The sequence below is a fragment of the Amborella trichopoda genome, chromosome 5, assembly GCF_054954075.1.
Source record: "Amborella trichopoda isolate Santa Cruz 75 chromosome 5, AtrichopodaSantaCruz75HAP2 v2.0, whole genome shotgun sequence".
NCBI classification, from domain to species: domain Eukaryota; kingdom Viridiplantae; phylum Streptophyta; class Magnoliopsida; order Amborellales; family Amborellaceae; genus Amborella; species Amborella trichopoda.
Genome location: NC_142340.1, coordinates 34,267,578 through 34,274,795, shown reverse-complemented (window position 1 = coordinate 34,274,795; position 7,218 = coordinate 34,267,578). Strand labels below are relative to the sequence as shown.

General features: G+C 45.2%; 1 pseudogene; it reads right to left on the bottom strand.

Annotated features, from left to right (window-relative positions):
- Window positions 1–859: 859 nt before the first annotated feature.
- LOC105420529 (triosephosphate isomerase, chloroplastic pseudogene) lies at window positions 860–1,346 on the bottom strand (annotated as a pseudogene).
- Window positions 1,347–7,218: the final 5,872 nt, after the last annotated feature.

The window sequence follows — 7,218 nt, the reverse complement described above, 5'->3', positions numbered from 1 at the left end:
GTTTATGCCCTTAGGATCCTTTACACTACTTTACTATGGGAATTGGGCATATAACTGAAGACTTTGGATCTTGCACCAGACTTTTAGGCAACCCTACTTCTTAGACACCACTGTGATATGTCCAAATACAGCGAAAACACGAAAAAGAACTTACAAAAATGGATCGATGTTACATAAACATGTTGTGAATCCGAGCATCCTTTCTGTTTGCTAGCCCAGATCTTCCCCTTTCGCGATTGAGAGTTCGATTCATAACTCAAAACATCCCTAAGAAGAGGCATCCCCACAATTTTTGTTAGTCAATAGATTTTGAGAATACAACTATGGACTATTGAAAATTTAGGTGTGGCATCAATAGGCGATAAGATGAGAGAGATGAGACTTAGGTGGGCTGGCTTTTTGTGGCGCAGACCCAATGCAACATCAGTTAGGAGGTATAAGTTAATTCAAGTGGAATGCTAAAAAAAGGTAGAGTACACCTAAAGGATATAATTGGAAGTAGTGAGAAAATATATGGGGATTTATGGCCTCACTGAGAGTATGACTCTTAATAGAGCCAAATGATAGACTAGGATTCATGTAGTCAACCCCAATTAATTAGAAAAAAATCTATGATGATGATGATACTTCAAACATCTACGAATTCCTATTTAAATAGTGAAATTTTTTGAAATTATAGAAACCTGTACTTATTTTTTGGTATAATATTTTTATTCCTTTTATGTCTACCCATAATAAGAAGGTGGTTAATTGTATATGTTGCTTTCTTTAGTAGTACATAGCTTTGTTTCAAGTTTCTTTAGTAGTACATAACTTTCTTTAGTAGTACATGCTTTCTTTAGTAGTACATAACTTTGTTTCAAGTTTCAAGTTTCTCTCTGATGCATTGATCCTCTGTTTCAAGTTTCTCTCTGATGCATGCGATTACCTTGAGGTTCTCGCTTAAGGCATAAGCAGATTTCTTCCTAATAAATTGGTCATCTTCACCAATAACATGTCTCCATTCATAATGGCTAAGAATAACCCCCTTACAATCAATATCTTTTAGTTGCTCCACATTAAGTTCCCCTGTGAAATTACCAACCCAAGAGTTTTGAGTAGATATCTCAGTACGATCAGTCAATGAGCTTTTTACCTGATCGATATATACATATGGAGGTGCAACAACAATGTCAACATCCTTCTCAAGTTCTGCTCAATTGGGTCATGTCGAACCACTACTGACCAAACTATCGCACCCAGTCTGGTGGGCACACAAGATCCTGACCGCGCAAGAGACCAACCTTCCCAAGCAGAGAGTCAGCATGATCATCGTCGGGCAATCTAACGACGAGCAAGAAGATCATCTGACTTGGCTTGAGAGTATGATAGCCCGAGCAATGGAGATGCTCGAATTGATGGAAAGTGCTCGGCCCCTTGAGAATTCATCTCACCATGGGGCCAATTCTCCACAGCTCTCCTATCCGACTGGGGAAGCACCAAGGCAGCCGCCTCCCCCAGCTCTCTTAGCCATTATTCCCCTCATCGAGTCTCACAAGCTGACATCGATGACATGGTCAGCCATAGCTTGCGGAGTAGACAGATCACAGACGTGCAAGATACAACCCTATATCGGAAGCCCTATCCCTCTTATGTCCAACTATGGTGACGACACCAAAAGCACCCCTCAATGGTCCAAGCAGGGTGAAGACCTAAAAGATTCCTTGCACACGTCCAATTCTGGTGATGATATTAAAAGCTACCCGGATCGGTCCAATATGAGTGATGACCTTAAAACCTCTCTCCCATCTTTTATCCCAGATTCTTATACTTCCTTTTTCTCTAGCACGTCTTTTACAGGTCCGGCTCTTGAATACTCCGATTTCGAGGTTCTTGACAAGGAGCTTAAAAGCTGCAACACTAGCAGGCGGCTGAAGAAGACGGTGGCTCAAGCAGCTGAAGAAGACGGTGGCTCAAGCAGCTGAAGACGGTGGCTAAAGTAGCTTTGCTGCTGCTAGTCACTGATGCATTGGCGTCTAGAGCCAACGTGAAGCCTCCTCCCACTACTGAGGAGCTCATTACGCAACAAAAGAACCCTAAGCCAGAGAAATCCCAGTGACCTCTTGAGCCCGATTTCCAGCAGGTACTAAGAGAGTCGAGCAGGCAGAGCTTCCACTCTCATGAAGCATGTCATATGGTGAAGATCTTTGAAGTAGTGACCAACACTGACCAAATCGGTTTAAGATCAGGGGGGAGGTTACAACCACCCATGCAGAAACCAAGACTCTTGAAGTATCATGGACTACCACTCATCCTATACCCAAATACCTCAACTAATCCACCACCACTCCTCAAATACCCGGGACCACCATTGGTTCCATATACCAAACCATCTTCAGATCCTCAATCTCCAACAACATTATTCTTACCTCCCAATATAACCAATCCAAACTGGACTCGGCCACACGACCTAGCCAATCAGTACCAAGTCCGGTTGCGCAACCTTTGCCTACCCAATCCGTACAACCACTCTAATCCATGCTGGCTGCATATCAAACTCAACCGGCACCCCAGAATAGCTTTCCACCACCTAAGCCTAACCTACAACCTACCATCCCACTAAAGCCCATGGCGGATCCAGGAGTATTTTGAAATCGTGATCCTAAAGGTAGGGATCATGTGGAGGTTGTCTCTATGATCAGCGAATCACAGAACTGTCTCGTTACACTCCTTGAACCTTGCTCTCCACAACTAACCCAGGGCCTTCAGAATCTGCTCTCTCAACCTTATGCATTCCCTCTCCTTGAAACTGACCCCTCTTCAAGCAGGCAAGTAGTTGAAGTAGCCACCATGATCCACACCATCAAAGACCAATTTGAGATGGAGATGTCAAAAGCATGGGTACCTACAAACTCGAAAGTTGGGGTATTCAAGGTCAATGAAGAACCATTGGGGTTGCCAATCGCCGATGAAGGAGAAGTTCAGGAAGCCCCTGAAGTGTGGGAAGAAGGCAGACAGGCAACGGCCGATGATTTGGAGGACTTAAACTTGCAAGATGAGACCAACATAAGGTCAACTTTTATTTCAGCAAACATGTCACCAAATGAAAAAGAAAACATCATCGCCTTCCTATAAGCAAACCGAGATGTCTTCACTTGTCACTATCATGAGATGCCCAGTCTTGATCCTCAAGTTGCGGTACATCGACTCGGTATTAACCCATCCTTCAAGCCTGTTCAACAAAAATCGAGGAGCTTTTGACCAGATCTTGAAATGTAGATCGATGTTGAAGTGAGTAGACTCAGGGAATCAGGTTTTATCCGAGAGGTTAAGTACCCGAAATGGCTCACCTATGTTGTACCGATTAAGAAGAAGAACGGGAAAATCAAAATCTGCATTGATTTCGGTGATCTAAATGATACCTGCCTAAAGGATGACTTCCCACTACTATTCACGAAAATGCTTATTGATTCCACAGCCCATTGTCAAATCTTTTCCTTCATGGATGGGTATTCAGGGTACAATCAGATAAGGATGGCACCAAAGGACGAAGAGGCCACAGCTTCCCTGACTCCAAAGGGGGTTTTCTACTGTACGATGATGACGTTTGAATTGAGCAATGCATGTGATACCTTTCTACAAGCCATGACTGCCATCTTTAAAGATATGCTGCATAAGAAGGTGGAATGTTATGTAGATGACTTGGTGGTGAAAGTAAAGGAAAAGGATGTCCATATGCATGACTAGGAATGAGTGTTTGAGCCACTCCGCTTGCATCAGCTCAAAATGAACCCCTAGAAATGTGCATTTGGCACGCATTCAGAAAAATTCTTAAGGTTCATTGTAAAATATCGAAGACTGGATATCGAGCCTGTCAAGATCAAGGTAATCCGAGAAATGCCTCCACCAACGACACTTTGAGAACTCCGGTCTCTACAGGGCCAGCTTGCTTATATTCGAAGATTCATCTCTAATCTCTAAGGTTGTTGTAAACCCTTTACACACCTGTTAAAGAAAGATTCACCTTTCATATGGGATGCGGCATGTCAGGCAGCCTTGGATGATATCAAAGAGTATCTATTAAGCCCACTCATACTCTTCACACCATTACTTGGGAAGCCCCTCATTTTGCACGTAACCGCCCTTTATAGTCACTTGGTGCGCTCCTAGCACAAAACAATGAAGAAGGAAAAGAAACTGCTTTATATTATCTCAGTCGTAGAATGCAGGGAGCTGAGAAGAACTACCCACCAATCAAGAAAATGTGCATGGGTTTGATCTTTGCAGTCCAGAAGCTATGTCATTACTTGCTCGGTCATGAAGTCCAGCTCATCTCAAAAGCTGATCCTATCAAGTTCCTCATGATGCATCCTTCTTTATCGGGGTGCCTGACAAAACAGTAACTATTACTGATGGAATTCAACATCATGTATGTACCGCATAAAGCCATCAAAGGCTAAACTTTGGCTAATTTCCTAGCAGCACATCCCCTACCAGTAGAATTTCCCCTATTGAGTGATCTCCCTGATGAGGAGGTGTTTTGCGTCGAGCCAGCTTATGATTGGAAGATGTATTTTGATGGGACCTTTCAATCTGAACGAGGTGGTGCCGGTGTGGTGACCCTCAAGATGGCGTCATCCCCTTGTCTTTCTCTCTCGCAAAGATTAGCTCATACAACGAGGCTGAATATTAGGAGCTCATAATAACACTCGAAATTGCCTTAGACCTGGACTTGGAACAACAAGCTGTTTTTGGATATTCTGAGTTAGTGATACGACAGCTCAAAGGGATATACGATGTGAGAAAAGATAGCCTCGAGCCCTATCATGACACTGCTAACACCTTGATGGCGAACCTCGATGACCTTTCCTTAAGGCACATCTCCAGAAGGCTGAATTCCCAGGTCGATGCCCTTGCCAAGCTCGGCGCCACTATTCAAGTCTCCTCAAAAGAACCCACACCTATATGGGTAGCAGAGCGAAGGCACATCGGGCTGGTTAAAGAGCTATATGGGGACTATGAGAGGATTCTTTTCTCAAAATGCCCTCCTTACCCACTCGGGGCACTCCTCACTATCAAGGATGCCCTCGAAGCCAAAAGAGGGGCAAAGTAGATCCAAGGCCATAAGTCTGAGAAACAAGAGGTAGAGATCTTTGATCTGATATGCACCGAGATTGAGCAAGTTGAAGATTGGAGAGAACCCATAATTAACTTTAATAAACACGCTCGGCTACTGGATGATCACATTGAGCGCAACAATATATGAAGAATGTCCACCAAGTATACTCTTCTCGAAGGTGATACTCCCTTCCGACGATCCTTCGACGGCATCCCCCTTAGATTCGTCGACACAAAGGGGGCGAGGCAAGTACTGAAAGAAGTGCATGCCGGGATATGTGGTCTTCATCAGTTCGAACCTAAGCTCTATGAACGGATATGCGGGTTGGGGTATTACTGGCCATCGATGGTCGCAGACTCGTTGACCTATGCCAAGAGGAGCCAAGTGTGTCAGATACACTCGAACCTCATTCACCAGCCACCAGAGCCTCTGCATCCTACAGTGATGTCATGGCCTTTCTCACAATGGGGCACGGACATTGTCAGACCCATCGACCCTCTCTTAGCATTGATCCATACCTTCATCTAAGTTGCTATGGATTATTTCTCCAAATGGGCCCCCCTCAGACATGTCCCCGGGGCATTGGTGGCCAACTTTGTGTGACCTCACATCATTTACATATTCAGTGTACCTGACCTAATCACATCAGATAATGGTCCTCAGTTCAGAAGCCAACACATCGACTGCTTGATTAACCAGTTTGGCTTCAAGTGGAAGAACTCTACTATGTACCACCCCGGGCAAATGGTTTGGCGGAAGCTTTCAATAAGACCATTTGCAGTGTTCTGAGGAAATCGGTGTCGAAGACAAGGAAAAATTGGCATGTGAAGCTTCCCGAAGACTTATGGGCTTATCGCACCACCACCCATAGTGCCACTAACTCTACTCCCTATTCATTAGTTTATGGGAGTGAAGCGGTACTACCCCTCGAGATCCAACTTCCTTCGCTTCGTGTCGCCGTACATCATGATATGATCAAAGATGAACAGGTTAACCTTCGCTAGCAAGAATTAGATGCACTCGATGAGAAGAGATTTGTAGCCCAACTGAACCTTGAACTCCATCGGGGAAGAATGAAAAGGGCCTTTGACAAGTCAGTCAAAGTCCGCTCATTCACTCATGGTGACTTGGTCCTAGTAGTAAAATGGCCGATCGTTATGCATGGGCGACGCAAGGGGAAGTTTGACCCAAAGTGGGAAGGCCCTTTCGCAATCAAGAAGGTTTCTCCAAATGAAGGTTATATATTGGCCCATCCTGATTGGGAGGAGGCAATGCCTCCTATCAATGGGTGCTTCTTGAAAAGGTACTACCCATGACTTACATTCTCGAAGGCACGACCTTAAAGTCGCTCTTAGGTCTTGATGTACGACCTTAAAACACACTATCACTACGGTCTCGGAGACAAAACAGTAATGGGTCAGGCCGAATTGCATTTCGGCTCGATCTCAAACCCGAATGACTCCTTTCAACCCAGCCCGTCTTGTGCATGCTATCGTGCATGTCTCTCTGTGCAGGCTATCGTGCATGACTCTTTGCTCCTACTTCCGTGCGCATTTCGACGTCTGGGCTGCCATGCACGACCCTCGCTTTGACTGCCATGCGTGTCTGTCTTCCACAGACTGTCACCAAGCAGAACGCCTTTACCATCGAGCAAAACCCTTCTGACACTGCGCACATGCTTGTTGCATGCGCTCTCATGCATGCCTCTCCTAGTCAGCCCGTACGTTTGTGCGTTGGAATGCCTTCTTTGCCCCCAGTGCACTCGAGCCCCTCACAGCACTTTAGCCTCAATAAAGCCCTGAGTGAACCCACCGTCTTCCCCGATGAAACCTCACTCATGCCTCTGAGTTTGCCATCCCACTGTTTCACCCCCATGGAGTCGCTCTCATGCCTCCTATCACATGTTTGGACCCATTTTAATTACCAAGGAATCACACTTGTTCCCTAACCCCAGTGAGTTCGCTTGCACCTACCATCCCTCTTTGGGTCACCTTCATCATCTGAACCCACTACCTATAAATGGTCTCGGCCATTTCATCCCCAGTGCATCAGACCATCATCCGTAGACTCATTCCTCATAGAGTCTTGTTCACCTCACATTCCCCAGTGAGTCCACCTAC